This window comes from Diceros bicornis, chromosome 22 (assembly GCF_020826845.1).
Source record: "Diceros bicornis minor isolate mBicDic1 chromosome 22, mDicBic1.mat.cur, whole genome shotgun sequence".
Lineage (NCBI taxonomy): Eukaryota > Metazoa > Chordata > Mammalia > Perissodactyla > Rhinocerotidae > Diceros > Diceros bicornis.
Genome location: NC_080761.1, coordinates 15698828 through 15715667, shown reverse-complemented (window position 1 = coordinate 15715667; position 16840 = coordinate 15698828).

Below are 16840 nucleotides of genomic sequence, written 5' to 3'. Positions count from 1 at the left end.
TCCTGTACCTGGATGTCTGTTTCCTTCCTTAGGTTAGGGAAGTTTTCATCTATTATTTCTTGAAATAGATTCTCTGCCCCCTTGTCTCGCTCTTCTCCATCCGGGACACCTATAACACGGATGTTAGTGCGCTTGATGTTGTCCCAGAGGTCCCTTAGACTGTCCTCACTCTTTTTAATTCTTTTCTCTTTTACCTGTTCACCTTGGGTAATTTCTTCTAGTCTTTCTTCCAGCTCACAGATCCGTTCTTCTGTATCCTCTACTCTGCTTTTGAGTCCCTCTAATGAATTTTTCATTTCCAGTATTGTATTCATCATTTCTGATTGGTTCTTTTTTATATCTTCCATTTCTTTGTTGACATTCTCACTGAGTTCATCTATTCTTCTCCCCAGATCAGTGAGCATCCTTAACACTCTTTGTTTGAACTCTCTGTTGGGTAGGTTGCTCATTTCTGTTTCACTTAGTTCCTTTTCTGGGGTTTTGTCCTGTTCCCTTACTTGGAATGTATTCTTTTGCCTCCTCATTTTGCCTCTTTCCCTGTGCTTGTGTCTACGTATTAGGTAGGTCAGCTACGTCTCCTGCTCTTGGGTAGGTGACCTTATGTAAGTGATGCCTTAGAAGACTTCCAGTGTGCTTCCCTCAGTTCTCAATGTTCCAGGGGTGACCCCTATGTGGGCTACATGTGTCCTTCTATTGTGGCCTGTTAGCTCTCCCTATAGGTGCCCAGGGAGGCTGAGTTATGCTCCTGGCCAGCTGTTGTAATGCTCAGCTGCTTGTAGTTGTTGTGGGCCCTTCAGTCTCTTTATCAGGTGTGGGGAGCCCCAGTCCAGTTGGCTGCAAATTCTAATATCACATTTGTGTTGCAGTATTTCTTTTAACTGAGTAGGCCCCCAGCATGGCAGGTTGTTAGGCTCAGGGCCTTACAATTGCTGTAAGCCTCTAGCCTATTAGGTCTCTTGTCAGCTCTCTGAGGATTGCAGCTGGGTGGGGCTGGCCTCAGGCACAGGAGCACCCAATTGTTTGAGGCTTTGGAAGGTGGGGCAAACCTCCTATGTGGGTCTTTGAGAAGCACAAGTCTTCTGCAGCTGACAAGCCCTGTTGCCCACAGGTCCACACACACAGTCAACACAGTCCTGCCCCGCGTGAGCGCCCTGACCTCCCCACGCGGACCCAGTCTCACCACGGCGGGAGCCCCACACACTCCGCCACTGCCCCACACTCTCCACCTGCTCCTTGTGCACACCCTGCCCGCTCAAGTCGGCTCAGTTGCCAGGCTGCAGAGAATCCCGTCACCAATCTATGCAGGCCCACAAGTTGCCTGAGGGCTTGTTGTTGGGTGGGGCCAGTCTCTGGGGTGGGCTGCCTGCCCTGGCTGAGCTGGATTAAATCGGTGCTGTAGTGGGTGGAGCAGACCCTGGGCTAGCAGGCCTCAGGGAGAACTCCAATGGCGTCTGTGTCAGCACGCTCACACCAGGCCACAACAATGGCCGCCGCCAATGTCCCAGTCCCTGGAGAGGTCTCACCCCTCACCGAGTTGCACTCAGGGCCTATTAGGTGAGTCTCTTTTCACCAAAGCACTGTGCGCCTTTCTTTCTGGTGATTTTAGGATGCTTTCTGGAACGGGTGAGTTTGTGTGCGGGCCCTTTAAGAGCCAGTTTTAGTTTCTTTGTGAACCGGGTTTTCTGGGGGTGCTCCCCAGTGTTTTAGTAGCAGGCACAGTCAGATATTATGCCGCTGGTCTCGATTGTGCTGGGTCCACAAAATGCCCACAGCGGGGGCGCTCCCGGCTCAGGACCCCGCTCCTCCAGGGAGGGCTGCGTACCTGTGCGCTGCTCCCCTGCGGCCGTGAAGCTGGCGGCTTGTGAAGGCGGCGTTTTCCTCTCCAGAAGGGAGTCTCTGCCTCTTCTACCCCAGTTAGGATTGTCCGTTGTTGCAGGAGTTCCTCTTATCCAGTTTTCAGTTCTGTCTCAGGGGTAATTTTTCCACGAGTAGTTGTAAATTGGCTGTGTCCGCGGGAGGAGGTGAGTTCAGAGTCTGCCTACGCCGCCATCTTGACTCCGCCCCTCCAATATTAGTTTTTTTGAGACAACGTATTTCGAGTTTGTTTCGGGGTTTTTGTAATTTAAGACTGTGATTTTCATTTTTCAGTTAATTTATAAAAGGCACTGTTACGAAAAAGTCAAAATCCTATGATTATAGAGTCAATATCCATCAAGTGGAAGAAAGCTTCAATTCTCATTGAGGGGACAGTGGTCAAGGTTTTGGATGGGCCCTGTGGTGACCATCCCTGTTAGGACTGAGGTGTTCCATCAGTAGAGTGTCCATAAAATATACCAGGAATTCTCTGAAGCAAATTGGGACCTATGGTTACTCTATCATCTTTCTGATCTTCCCCAGACTTGACATCTATGGAATGGAGTTGAGTCTCTTTATCTCGATTTTTAAGAATCCGTAAAATTTAAAAATTTTTCAAGGAAAAAATTACAGTGTAAGTCTAGTCTAATTAGTTATTAACTCTTGTTCATCCAATAATATGAAGTTTTGCAAAATTCTTCTAAGAGCTCTTTTGATTTCGTTAGAGCATTCTTTCCTTTTGCGGATTAAATACTTTCTCTTATTTCTTTGAAGATATTTATGACAGCTTTTAAATTTTACATTTATTTTCCCTTCAAAGTCTATATTTCCTCTAAGTTATTTTTGTTTTGTTTATTCTGATCTCTTTCTTCCATTTTAAAGTTTTCCTTTGATAGCTGGTGATCTTTAGTTGCTTGCTTATGATTTATATTGAGACCAAAAAATGAATTAGGGGGCCGGCCCGGTGGTGCAAGCGGTTAGGTGCACGTGCTCCACTGAGGTGGCCCGGGGTTCACCAGTTTGGATCCCGGGCATGCACTGATGCACCACTTGTCAAGCCATGCTGTGGCGGCGTCCCATATAAAGTAGAGGAAGATGGGCATGGATGTTAGCCCAGGACCAGTCTTCCTCAGCAAAAAAAAAAAAAAAAAAAGAGGAGGATTGGCAGATGTTAGCTCAGGGCCAATCTTCCTCACAAAAAGAAAAAAAATGAATTAGAAGCTCTCAGCATGTGGGGAATGGGAAACTTATTGACTTTGAGCTTCACCCAAAGAGTGGTGTGGGTGAATTGTTTGCTGTGGAACCCCTGATGTCATTTCTTTAAGTCTTTCCTCTGCTAGGTCATGTTCCCAAAGAAACACCTGTCTATTATCTCCTATCTGTTAGATAAGGATCTGGCTGCTGATATTCCTGGGGGTGGTGCTGGGAGCTGGTGGAAGGAGGCTGAAGGTCTCAGTCTTACATGCATATGGTAAATAATCTATATACATTTGGTACAGTATCCAGGCCCTCAACTGTGCCTGGCATCCCCCAGTCCAGAGACCCTTTGTTTTACACAGAGAATAAATTTGAATACTTTTGTTAGGGTTGGTGAAGAGCAGTTACCCAGTGGTGTGGGGAGGAGGTGGAGATCTAGGACCTAACTGGTTTTCAAACAGGTTTCACACAATCCTCATTATAGCCTCCCTTTCCCTCTATAATTCTTAGCCTGCAGTTCTACAGGTAGGTGGTAATGCTTGTTCCTTAGATTTGTAAGGATTCTGCACTAAGATTTGGGTTTTGGAAGGGAATGAAATTAGACGTGTGTATTCAATCTACCATCTTAACCCAGAATGCTGTATCATGTGTTCTAATTCCTTCTTTTAGCTCTTTGAACATTATAAACATTAAGTATATTAAACATATATTCTATATTTGAGAATTCCAACATATTAAGTCTTTTTGGGCTTGCTTCTGTTGATTGTTGTTTCTGTTGACTCTTGTTCATGGTGCCTTTTTCCCTTGTCAGTTTTGTGAACTTGATGGCAAGTTCATGTGGATTGGAACCTGGAGGGAATTCCTTGAGGCTGGTTTGATAGGCACTTCTCCCAGGGACCTAGAGGTGCTCTCATCTTGGGTGCACATTAAGTTCTCTATTGACCACATAAAAAGTGTGAGGGCTGGCCTGTGGTCACAAATTCCCAGCTGCACGCCTCTGCAGGGCAGACTTTTTTCATTAGTTGACTCTTTTCTAAGTGTATGTGGTCCTTTGGGAGTCTAGCTTCGTAAGGTAGCTCAGTTCATTTCCCTGTCTGGGAAAGGCCCCAGGTTTCACCTTCTGCCCCTAAAATGTAAAGTTCCTAGAAACAAAGCTCTAACCCGTAGACTGGTGCCTGGTATCTGGGCTGCCAACAACTATGGGGCCTGCTTATCTCGCTGGCTGCCCACTCTTGCTTTATGTCTGACCTCAGAGAATTTCCCTTGCCTTCATACATGCTCAGATATGCACTTAAGAATGTGTTTACAAGAATTGGGTTCCTGTTTTCTTTTCTGTACTTCTGCATGTGAAGTGAATTGAGCAGAGTGAGTTGGCTTTGTCTGATGGCTCTGCCTGCTGTTGCCAAGGCTCCCTGGCCCAGGTTCAAGGTCAGCAGTGGGTGATTTGCCTTGGCAGCCTCCTCAGCAGCCACTGCACCTTGCCGTAGCTTGTATTTTTGCACTACTCAGAAACCTTCTGGGCTCCCTGTTACCTTTCATGCTCCCTACTCTCCATCCTGGCTGTTCTCCTAACAGGTCTTCCTTTGCTCTTTTATTCTTTTAGTGCCTTCTCCTTGGAACACTATCACTTGCCCCATGCCCAACCCCCTTGGTCCCAGTCTTCCCCTAGCATTCCCACCTTCACTCTTGCTCACACGGGATCCTCTGCTTACACATCTTCACTTTACCTGCTCCATTTAGCTGGTCTATATCTCAGCTATCCTTCATGGCTTGATTCCAAAACCACCTCCTCCAGGGAGCCTCTCTTGATCCTCCCCACCAAAAACGAGCTCTTCCTTGACACTTTCTCTAAATTCCACTTACCTCTTTGTACCATTTCAGAGGGGTGCACACATTTTTACATGTGTACCTTCACATTCTGACTGTGTGTAGGTGGAAAATTTGTACAAGGGAGATCCAGAAAAATGTATTATTTTGAAAATACTTAAAGAAATAAGCTAACTAATAAATATTTAATCTAGAAAAGTATGTTTAACATTTTATTTAAGTTTCTGTCTATATATATATTTAACAGTTACATTGTTTATTTGAAACTTTACATGTAGGAAAATGTGAAAATCTTAAGTGTAAAGCTCCCTGAATTTTTATGTATACACCTGTGCAGCCACCACTCAGATGAAGTCAGAAAATTTCCATCACTTCAGCAAGTTCCTTTTCATGTCAATAGCCTCCTCCCTCCCATCCCAAGGTAATCACCTAAATTGAAAATAGCAGGATTAAAAAAAATCTAATCTCAGCATCTCTTTCTTTGGATTGGTGAGTTTATTCTGTTTACTTTTCAGCAATTACTGATACATTTGTGTTTATTCTACCATCTAATAGTAATTTTGGTTCTCTATTTACAATGCTTTTTATTTATCTATTTTTAAGTTGTTTTTTCCCTTATATTGTATGAATAAAATTTAATTTATTTGCTATTTGGGAGTTATATGTGCTATTTCTATTCTTTGATGAAAAATTCTCACACACGTACTTGACTTAACAAAGCCTAGAATTAATCAACATCTCTAGTCTTCCTTTGAAAACTACAGGATCTTAGAATGCTTTAATTCCAATATCTTACCTGAATTCTTTCATATTATTTATATCTAGTTTAATTTCACTTTATTTAAGAAAACTTCTTGAATTAGTCAGCATTATTAATTTTTACCATCAATCCTTACTTAGTTTCTAACTTCTTTACCAATTTATTTGCTTAGTGTTGCTTCACACATCCTACTCCATGTGTTTAGGATTGGTTTTCTTCTCACCCTTGTAGGTCCTTTCACATTTTCCTCAGACAGGAAACATCTATGAGTAGAAAAGTCTCTCATATTTTTGAATGAAAATGTTTTTGTTCTACTCTCACTCTTGAAGGAGAGTTGAGACTTCTAAATTGGCAGTTACTTTTCCTCAGTGTCAGGTCACTGGGAGTTTTTTGTTTTTGTTTTTTTAAATTCCATTTTCACAGATGGAGCAGCCATTCAAGACTCAGCATTTCCAGGGGCATTGTTTCCAGCTCTGGTTAAAATGCATCTAAAGCCATGCTGTTGTCCCTTGGGTGGTCTTAAAAAGAAACTGTCTGTTAGTCTGAGGGCCCACATCTTGTCTGATAGCTCTGTGGACCACCATAACTCCACCTTACCGTTCTGGCTTTGACTACGGCTTTACGAATTGTGTGAGAGTGGGGTGCTGTGTCTTTTCATGTCAGTCCTGTCTGTCATGTTGCTGGAAGTGTCTGCCATGCCCTCATCAACCAGCCTCTCCATTCCCTATTGTTTTATTCTCACATTTGCCTTACCTGCCTGGCCCTGAAGGCTTTTGAGTTTATCTTGAGTGCTATTGGGGTATACCTTCCTATACTGCTAGATCTACAGTAACTCTGTGCACGTTAGTTCATTCATTCTAATGTTATTTAGGCATCTACTCTGTGCAAGGCACTATATAGGTGTTGGGGATAAAGTGGTGAGCAAGAGAGACCCACATCCCTAATCTTGTACAGCTTATGGTCTAGCTGTGGGGAGCATGCAATAAATGGGTAAATGATTAAGATATATTATGTTTCAGTCACTGGTGACTGCTAGGATAAAAGTAAATCAGAGAGGTGGGATAGGAAGTATTGAGAGTGGGTGGTTGCTATTTTAAATAGGTAGTCAGGGGAGCCCTTTCTGATAGAGTGACATGGGAGCGGAGACCTCAGGTGAGGGGTAAGCGCATCTTGCAGGAACTTGAGGGAGAAGCCTTCAGGGCAGAGGGAACACTAAGTGCACAGGCCCTGAGGGAGGGGAGTGAAAGCAGATATATCTGGTATCAGAGTCAGGGCAGATGGTTGCACATGAGATCAGACAGGGGAGCCAAATCAGGATGGCAGAAGCTACTAGAAGGCAAAATGGGAGAAGTCTTGGTGCTCAATATAGGAAATACCTTCATGAATTATTTGACAATTCAGGGTAAAAGTAAGTTTTTCTGAACCATCACTCAAACTAGGAAAATATAGTCTTGAGGGGAGGTTGAAGATCACTGATGTCTTATTTCATCTGAACCACTTGAGCTGTTGCTTTCCAAAGCATGTGGATGTTTTAAAAATCTAATAAAAAGAAAATTGAAAGAAGTAGTCTTGCTGCCTCTTAGGAAGAGCAACTTGAATACGTTTATTATAGAGCACTGTTTTAGTTCATGAGGCTGTTAATATGTGGCCTCAAGGGTCTGTTATTCTTTATTTCTCTTTTGCTCACCATGAGAGCCTATTTTTGGGGTGTACTGGCAGCCAATATTTAATTAATTATTATTTGTACCATGTATGTATATGTCTTAGTCCATTTGGGCTGCTATAACAAAATACCATCGTGTGGGAGGCTTATAAACAACAGAAATTTATTTCTCACAGTTCTGGAGGCTGGAAGTCTGAGATCAAGGCATCGGCAGATTCAGTGTTTGGTGAGGGTCTGTTTCCAGGTTCATAGATGGTCATCTTTGTGCTGTGTCCTTACATGGAAGAAAGGGCAAGGAATGTCTCTGAGGTCTCTTTTATAAGGGCACTAATCCCATTCACAAGGGCCCCACCGTCATGACCTAATCAGCTCCCAAAGGCCCCACTTCTAAGTACCATCACACTGGGGATTAGGATTTCAACATGTGAATTTCGGGGAGACACAAACATTCAGTCTACATCAATATAATCTGATTATAATAATTTAATGTGTATAATATTCTGTTATTGTCAGTTGCTATCCCTTAGCTCACTTTATTATTGCCTTACAATAATTGTTCTCTTTTCCATGTTAAACTCTTCTTGGGATTTGAATATGATGACTCAGAATCTCAGTGATGAGATTGTTATTATTGATGATTTGATAATGATTATTCATTATCTCTTATTTAACTGCCATGTACTAGGTTCTCCATAGAGCATTGAATACACACACACGTGCACACGCACATCCATTCCTTATTATTAGAATGGATGAGCAAGAGAATTGGTTTGAATTTACTGTGTCATTAGTAAACCCCTGGACACACATAATGAAATGAGAAAAAAATCAACTAGATTAAATAAATCATATGCCAGGTTGATAAAATCAACCTAAAGAAACTGCTTGTCCATTACCCATATTTATCTGCTTGGAAGATTGAGGGAGATTCACTCTTATTCATATGTTTTTCAAGGTTCTGTTTAATACTACTGTTTTATGAAGCTCATAGAAAACAACTGGTTGGGACAATTCTGTCCCTTTAAAGCCTCCCCTTCTCCTGTTGCAGAGAAGGAATGCCAATGCATTTAATTTGTGCCCAGAAGAAAAATTGCGTTTAAGAAAGTACAGGTGAAAGGGTGAAAGTGTGAAGGCACCTATGAACCATTTCTAAAGGAACCTGGTCTACTTCTGTCTGATTCAATTTAATTAAAATTTATTGAACATCTGCTGTGGAGTATCATAATTTAAGTATGGAATTGTAAGATGGACTCATTCCTAAATAGTTTAAAGTTTTCTTTATTAGACAAGATATGATTCATGAAAAAGGGGCAGTATACAGCATAAAGTCAGCTGATACAATGACTGTAAGAGACTTAGGTTCCATCAGAAGATAGAAGGGGGAGAGTTTTGCGGCTGGAGTACTCAGGGAAACTGAGGGAGGTTGTGAGCAGCACTCCATGGATGGATGGCATTTTGACGGTCATATGGGAGGGGAAGGGACAGTCCAAGTGAGGAGAAACATATAAAAAAAGGCCTCAGGCAGGGATGAACATCACATATTCAGGCAACAGGAAGGAAACCAACTTGGTTGGTGTGGAGAGTTCATATAATTGAAGGAGCATGAGGAGGAGAACGTAAGCTTGACTAGGATACAGTTCGGGGAGAGTTTGAATTGAATTGAGGAATTTGAATTTTTGGTAGAAAAGGGGAATATTTGGAATGACTTCAGTGAAAATGATAGAATAAAGACTTCTAAAAATTCTCTGCTCCAGAAAAGCAATGAGAAAACTGGAAAAAATGGCCAGAATCAACTTTTCAGCATTCTGGAAATTAACCAAAATTTCACAGCAAGTCGAGGAGCAATCTGAGGCTGAATCTCAGTAAGAATACTGATCTCTGTGGCATTTTGACTTGCCTTATTCCCATTCCCTTCTCTTGAGTTCTGTGGTAGTGTTCAAAGCCAGTAGCCCACAATTACAGTGAAAATCTGCACGCAGGAAGACACCAGAGGGGATAGAAGGGAGTTGGAGATCCTTCAAAGCCTCATTCCTAGAGAACTGTTATTATCTGACTTGTCTGTGGTTCCCTGGGGCACCCCACTTGCAAGGCTGCCTTTATTTGTTTTGGCTCAGAGTTCATTCAGTAATAAAAATCTTTTTCCAGGGGCATTTGTCAAAAATATTTACAGACAATAGTTTAGCTTTGAGGCTGCCTAAGGTTGGGATAGCAGTTGGGACAAAAAATAGGATAACCAGATTCTTAAAAGGAAAAGCTGGGGAATGAGATGTCCACTGGGGCTTTGAAGAACTCAGACATATTCTTGGGAATCTGTAAGGCCGAATACAGGTGTAGGCTGTGTGCATGCTGAGGGCTCTGCACATGATCAATAAAGACATAAGAAGGCCCTACACTCTCACCTCTACCTGACCTTGTGGTTCTGTGTAGGCAAGACATGAAGGCTAAGGCAGGGTTGTCAATTGCCTGGTTGAGTGGAGAAGGCATGCCTCTGACACGCTGAAAACTATAAAACATTGTTGAAGGAAATTAAAGACAACCTCAATAAATGGAAAGACATCCTGTGTCACAATGAGGTACCACTTCAAACACACTAGGATGCCATAATCAAAAAGATGGGCAACAATAAGTGTTAAGCAAAGACGTGGAGAATTCGGAACTCTCATGCATTGCTGGTGGGAATGTAAAATGGTGCAGTCACTTTGACAAAGAGTTTGGCAGTTCCTTAAATGGCTCAAAATAGATTTACCATATGACCTAGCGATTCCACTCTGTGGCAACATCCAAGAGAAATGAAAACATACACCCACGCAAAAACTTGTATACAAATATTAATAGTATTGTTCATAATAGCCAAAAAGTGGGTAAAACCCAAATGAGTAAATAAAATGTGGTCTGTCCATACAATGGAATATTATTTAGTCGTAAAAATGAATGAAGAACTTGTACATGGTACGACATAGATTAACCCTGAAATCATAACGCTAAGTGAAAGAAGCAAGACAGAAAAGGCACATATGATATGATTCTATTTATATGAAATATCCAGAATAGGCAAATCCATAGAGGCATATAGACGGTTAGTGGTTGTCAGGGCCTGGGGGAGGAGTGATGGTAGTGACTGCTAATTGGTAGGGAGTTTCTTTACTGGGCAAAAAAAAATATTCTGGAATTAGATAGTGGTGATGGTTGTGCAAATTTGTGAATATAATGAGAACCACTGAATTCTACTCTTTGTAAATGTGAATTTTATGGTATGTGAATTATATCTCATTTAAAAAAGAAATCTTTGAAGCGTTTTTCAACACAAAAAATTATATTTTAGGAATGTAATATACCTTCCTAAATAAATAGCTATAATAGTGATAGGTAAGATCGGAATCCAAAGAGATTAGAGTCAGGAGAATCCCAGTTGGGAAAAGATGATTGCATCCTGGCCAAGGAGCACTAGACCAGGAGTCCAGACTATTCCAATAGTTATTTTATGAGATTTGCTGCTCACAAGCTTCTAGTGCCTAACAGTGCTCGGCCATGGAACACGTTTAGTATATTTTTATTGCATTTTAAGTTAAAAGGCCTATGTTGTAATCTAGGGGTGGTGGTGGTGTGTGTGTGTGTGTGTGTTTGTAACTTTGTATACTGTAACATAGTAAATTTCCTTTTCTGTAAAATAGAGATTCTTTGTGTAAGAGGCAAATTATTTCCAAGTGTAAGAATATGATTTTTAAAAAGCACAATTCATTTATGTAAGGTATTGTAAATAATCATAATGATTACAAAAATAACAATATAATAATACAGGAGACTGTACATCCATAACTCCAGTCCTGGCAGATTGGCTTGCCGTTGAAGACGTTTTTAGAGGCCAAAGCCTTTGCTTTTTTTCAACCATAATTTTGCCTAGTTGAATTTAAATACGTTACAATGTATATATATTATGTATTGGCTATTATATATACTTTATAATATATTTGATATTAGAAATAGTTTATATTAGATATTATAATATCCAATCTGTGTTAGATGTTGCCTATTATATATCCTGTATATATTTATATATCATACACTTATATGTGTATACATATATATGTGTATATGTAAACACACGTATACATATATGTGTGTATATGTATACATACACACATATATGCACACATATATAAATGATATTAAACTGGGAGAACTAGCATCTTTCTTAAATTTGATGAGTCTCATCTTACTCAGTACTATTTAGAGATGCCCACATTTTGAATATATTTCTGACTTTTTATGTGAAAATATAAAAAGCCCTCTAGGAATAGCAAGCCAGTTCAGGAATGAAACTTCCTCTCTTGCTTAAAGGGCTGTGTTTTCCTATGCAAATGTAGCAAAGCCCAGAAATTAGCAATGACTGCTAAATTAACACACTTGAAGAGCTTGGCTGGTTCTAATAGGCAGTGAAATGGTCTTGTTACATTGTAATGGTGCCAAGCTAATTGAAGTGATTACTGTTGCTCATGAGCAGCCTTTTTGAAGTAGAAGTCTTTCAAATTATCCATAGACGTTAAATGTCAGACGCTATTGTGTAATTATACTTTGTAAATGCTGAATGTCATAAGACATCACAGGTAATTGAGGTTTACAGAGAAGAGCTTTTTCTAAACCTAATTGGGCATCAACTCTTTGTCACTTTTTCTAAATCTAATTGGGCATCAACTTTTTGTGCCAGGGGACACTCCAGTGCCTCACAGCCTCCCTTTCTTCCCACCTTCTCCCACTCAGCTTACTCATGGGGCCCCACATGTCACGATGGTTCCAAATCAATGAACTTAAAAACCTCTCTGTCTGTATCATCCTCTGCAGTCTTCGGGGACTGTGACACTGGTTTGGGATATCACAGGCTGAAGCTTTCTGGGAAGCCGGGCATGGCTATCTGATGGCAGAGTGGGACCATCTGAATGGAAAGTCAAGTCCTCTAAAATTTCAGAGCGATCCCAGAATATTCTGCATGTTCTGGGATTTTCATCTGTGTGTTGTTGTTGTTGTTGTCTGTGATTTTGAAAAGCATCTTTTCATGATATTAGAAATGGAGGTTTTCATGGCCCTAATGTAGCCATCCACATTTTGTCTTATTGTTTTTATTTCTTAGGTACTATTAGAACACACATTAGGTTTCCAGTTTTAAAAGAATTCATAGAAAGCAATTTTCTTCTTTGCTTTTGTGACAGTAATGTTAATCAAAAACCAAATGCTGGAATCTTCAGATGGCTTGCCTGTGTGAGCCGTACACTGAGAGTGACCAAACAGCCAAACTGGACTTTTTAATACAGATATCAAGATGTCCTGCTCTTGGCTGTGAATCCTCCAGTGTGGCTCGCTGGGAATACAGTCTCGATTTCTGACATAGAGGCTGGCAGGAAATATACAAAAAGGCGTTCTTATTGTATAATTCTCAATATGTGTGTTCCATTGGTCACCAAATTTTTTTAAATAAAACTGTTATTATCTCCCTTTGATTTCATGACAGGATTGTGTGCTTTCAGCAGGTAGCAATTTATGAATGTCCTAGATTATTTGTAAAGCTATCCTTATCTGTGCTTTTTTAAAGCATTCATTATTCTCTATGATAAATTGAGTTCTGATTAAAGTGTTTTCTGCCCCACACAAAGAGACTATGGGAGAAATGTCAGTGCGTGTAACAAAAAGAATATGTGGATATTTTCAACACTGTGAATAAAGAAGAGCCAAGTAAAGTCTTGCTGAGTACCGGAGAGTTTGCTGATTTCTGAAGATGGAGGCAGAGACGTTCACATAGATACTCTGAATGGTCAGGCCTTATTACAGTCTTCAAAGATGCATTCTTCTTCTTTGATTGTGATTTTTTTTTTCATTGTGATATTGAAAAGGCTAGCTCAATGAATACTTTTTGTACATTACAAGTAGTATACAGATACTTGTTAGAAATAACACTAAGCAGTAAGTGTAGTTGTTCTAGCATCTCTTTTGAAGGTGGCTTTTATGATGTGCCTGTCGGAGAAGAATCAGGTTCAAGGATATTATTAAAGTTGTTAAAAGTTTAAAGCAATAACATGCAAGGTGCCACACAGAGTGGTGAGTCAGACATGATTTTTGCACAATGATGCTTCCCCTCTCATTTTAATTCCCTCCTGAACAAATTACATCCCTCTTGATACAATTCTTACCCCTGTGGCTTGGGAATCTTGCCTTTCTCATCAGTCCGTGTCTCCATTGCTCCAGGTATGACAGAGTGGCTTAAACTGGTGGAGAGAGCATCGTTCTTACTGATGTGATATTGATGGCTAAGATGTGCAGGGGCTCGTGATTAGTCACAGTTTTGAAGAGTTTTCCACTTATCTTACACTTCTCTGGGAATCCTCGAATATAAGCAACCATGTGGAGCTCTTCTTTGTGCAATGGCTTTGAATAGAAACTCTGCTGGACCCTGGTCATCCAGCTGAGGATCACGGCAACATGTTAGGAAAGTGACCATCACTGGCTGCTCCCCATGATCCAAGGGCAGGCTTAGCACTCTCAAGGTCAGAGTACTGCTGGCTTCCTGGGGGTGGTCGTCAATGCTGTTCATCACACATTTTCGGCTCTTTGCCCTCAGGCACAAGATGAGCTTGTATTTCCCTGTGATTGGGTTGAGGTCATATGACTAATTTTTGCCAGTGAGTTGTGAGTAGAAGTGATATGTGTCATTTTCATGCTGGAGCATTTAGTTGCTAATGTGAGACCTTTTTAAAGTTCTTGCTCTGCTTATCATTGTGACTGGCATAGTCAAGATGGTGGTTACTCTATCAGCCAGAGCAGAGAAACCTGGAGCAGAGTCTTCAGCCAACACCTAATGGACATGTAGGATGAACAAGGAATACTGTCTGTCATTATTGGGCTTTTCCTTACTGTAACATAACTAAGCCTACCTGACCAATACACTATAGCTAGGCCAATCATTCACTGAGGGCCTGTATCAGGGATCACATATGTGAGGACCCATGAGACCCCATATGAGTGAGTGAGGTGGATGTGGCATGAGAAAAAGACATGGAGAGGCTTTGTTTGATGTTAAACATATAGATGTATACTTTACTTTTATGAAGGCATATATTCTGTCTTCAATTTTTTTTGAAACAAATAGGTTTTTTGGTCTATCTTTTTGATTTCTCTCCTTTGATAGATTCATAGTCTCAGCAGCTATTTCCCTACCAGATACAAAATAGTGGTCAAGTGTATGTGATGATAAATGACTATTGACACTCACCCTAAGTGTCGGAGACACCATAGGAAGGGTGGTGACTGTGGCACATTGGACCACACAAACCCTGTCTAAAGGAGGCAGCTGATTTTACTTAGCACAAGGCAATTTCTGTCCTGTAAGAATGTGAGAACAGAATTCCTGGTTCTTATGATTTTCTAAGAGAAGTTTAGAGTTCAGATTTTATGTGAAATGTCCTAATTTTGAAATAATGGTCAATTAAAAAAATCATTCTGGAGGATAAAAAAGTGTGTCATAAGGCCAATGCTTTATAAACTTTGGCCTATATCCCACACAGCCTGTGATTCTCAAGCTAATAAAAAAATCTTCATTTGAAGAGGTTACATCTTAAGAAGAGGACAATCATAAATCAATTGGCAATGTAATGAGAACAGAATAATAACAAGCAATCAGGAAATATCTGTTGATTTTCTACCATATGTTGTATATCATGCTATGTGCTGTGAGAGATACTGAAAAAACATAAAGGATTGGCCCTGACTTTGGGGAACTCATAATCTACTTGGGGAAACAAAAATGAAAAGAAACAATATAATAACAATATAAAAAGAAACAAAAGAAACTGTATTAGTCAGGGTTCTCCAGAGAAATAGCCAATCAGATATATATGTATGTATGTATGCGTGTGTGTATATATATATATATATACTGTGTATGTCAGTATATATGTATATGTATGTCTATATATTGTCTATCTATCTAGAATATCTATCTAGAATACACACACACACACACACACATCTAGAAAGAAATTTATTATAGGAATTGGCTCACAGATTATGGAAGCTAAAAAGTTCCACCATCTGCCATCTGTAAGCTGGAAACCCAGGAAAGCTGGTGCTGTAGTTTGAAGGCCTAAGAGACAAGAAGCCAATGGTGTAGATTTCAGTTTGGGTATGAAGGCCTGAGAATCAGGAGCACTGAGACCAGGAGAAGATCAATGTTCCAGCTCGACGGTCGAGTGAAGGATGAATTCAGCCTTCCCTTGCCTTTTTGTTCTATTCAGTACTTCAGCCAACTCAGTGATGCCTACCCACGTTGGGGAGGGCCATCTGCTTTACTCAGTTCACCAATTCAAATGTTAATCTCTTCTGGAAACATCCTCACAGACACACCCAGAAATAATGTTAAACAGCTATCTTGGTATGCTGTGGCCCAGAGAAGTTGACATATGAAATCAACCATCACAGACACTATAGAAGAATGCATAGTTAATGGCCAGGCTGTGCAAAAAAGAACTAAGTGTGATTAGATGAGTGAAGAGGAGGTGGGTGAAAGTGGAATAGTCATAGAAGGCTGTGAAGAAGAAGTGGGAGTTAAACAGAAAGTTGAAGAATAGATGGGGTAGCTGGTGGGGTAGGGAACAGAAGACACTCCATGTGAAGGTGACAATATCTGAGGGCCACAAAGCAAGGAGGGCTGCTTAGCTAACATAGAGGGCACCCAGCGTAAGCAGGAGGAGCGTGACTGGGAGAGAGCTTGGTTGCAAGGTACTATATTAAGAAGGACCTCAAAGGTCAGGCAGAGGCATTGATCATTGATGCTGTAAGAAGCAGAGGCTTGTTACTGCAACCAGGAGATCAAGAGGGTACTGGAGTGTAGAGTTGAGTTCAGAGTATAGACTCGAGGCTAGCTCTATATCTCATTAGCCTTAGTTATGTGACCTGGGACAAGTTGTTTAAGGTCTGTTGTCACTAGTTTTTCTATATGTAAAGTGAACACATCAGTGTTGGGCTCACATATGAAGCTTATTAAAAATAGAGATGGTTGGGGCTGGCCTGGTGGCATAATGGTTAAGTTCACACGCTCTGCTTCGGTGGCCCGGGGTTCATGGGTTTGGATCCCAACCTGGGCGTGGACATACGAACCGCTTATCGGCCATGCTGTGGCGGTGTCCCACATATAAAGTAGAGGAAGATGGGCACGGATGTTAGCCCAGGGCCAACCTTCCTCAGCAAAAAGAGGAGGATTGGCAGCAGACGTTAGCTCAGGGTTAATCTTCCTCACCAAAAAAGAAAAAGAGATGCTTGGGCACCAGCACCCCAACTTTCTCAGGATGGGGCTTTTGAGTGAGCTCCATAGAGGATTCTCATACATGCTAATGCCATGAAGCACTGCCCTGAGAGATCCATGGCCTGGTGAGACAGAGGGCCCTGAAGCTCACTGGGCTGACGAGTAAGACAAAATCAAGGCAGGAGGAAGATTTGTCTGGCATTCTCATGCCGGTTGGATTAGAGGAAAGAGCAGCCCGAGTCTGGTTTCTGGC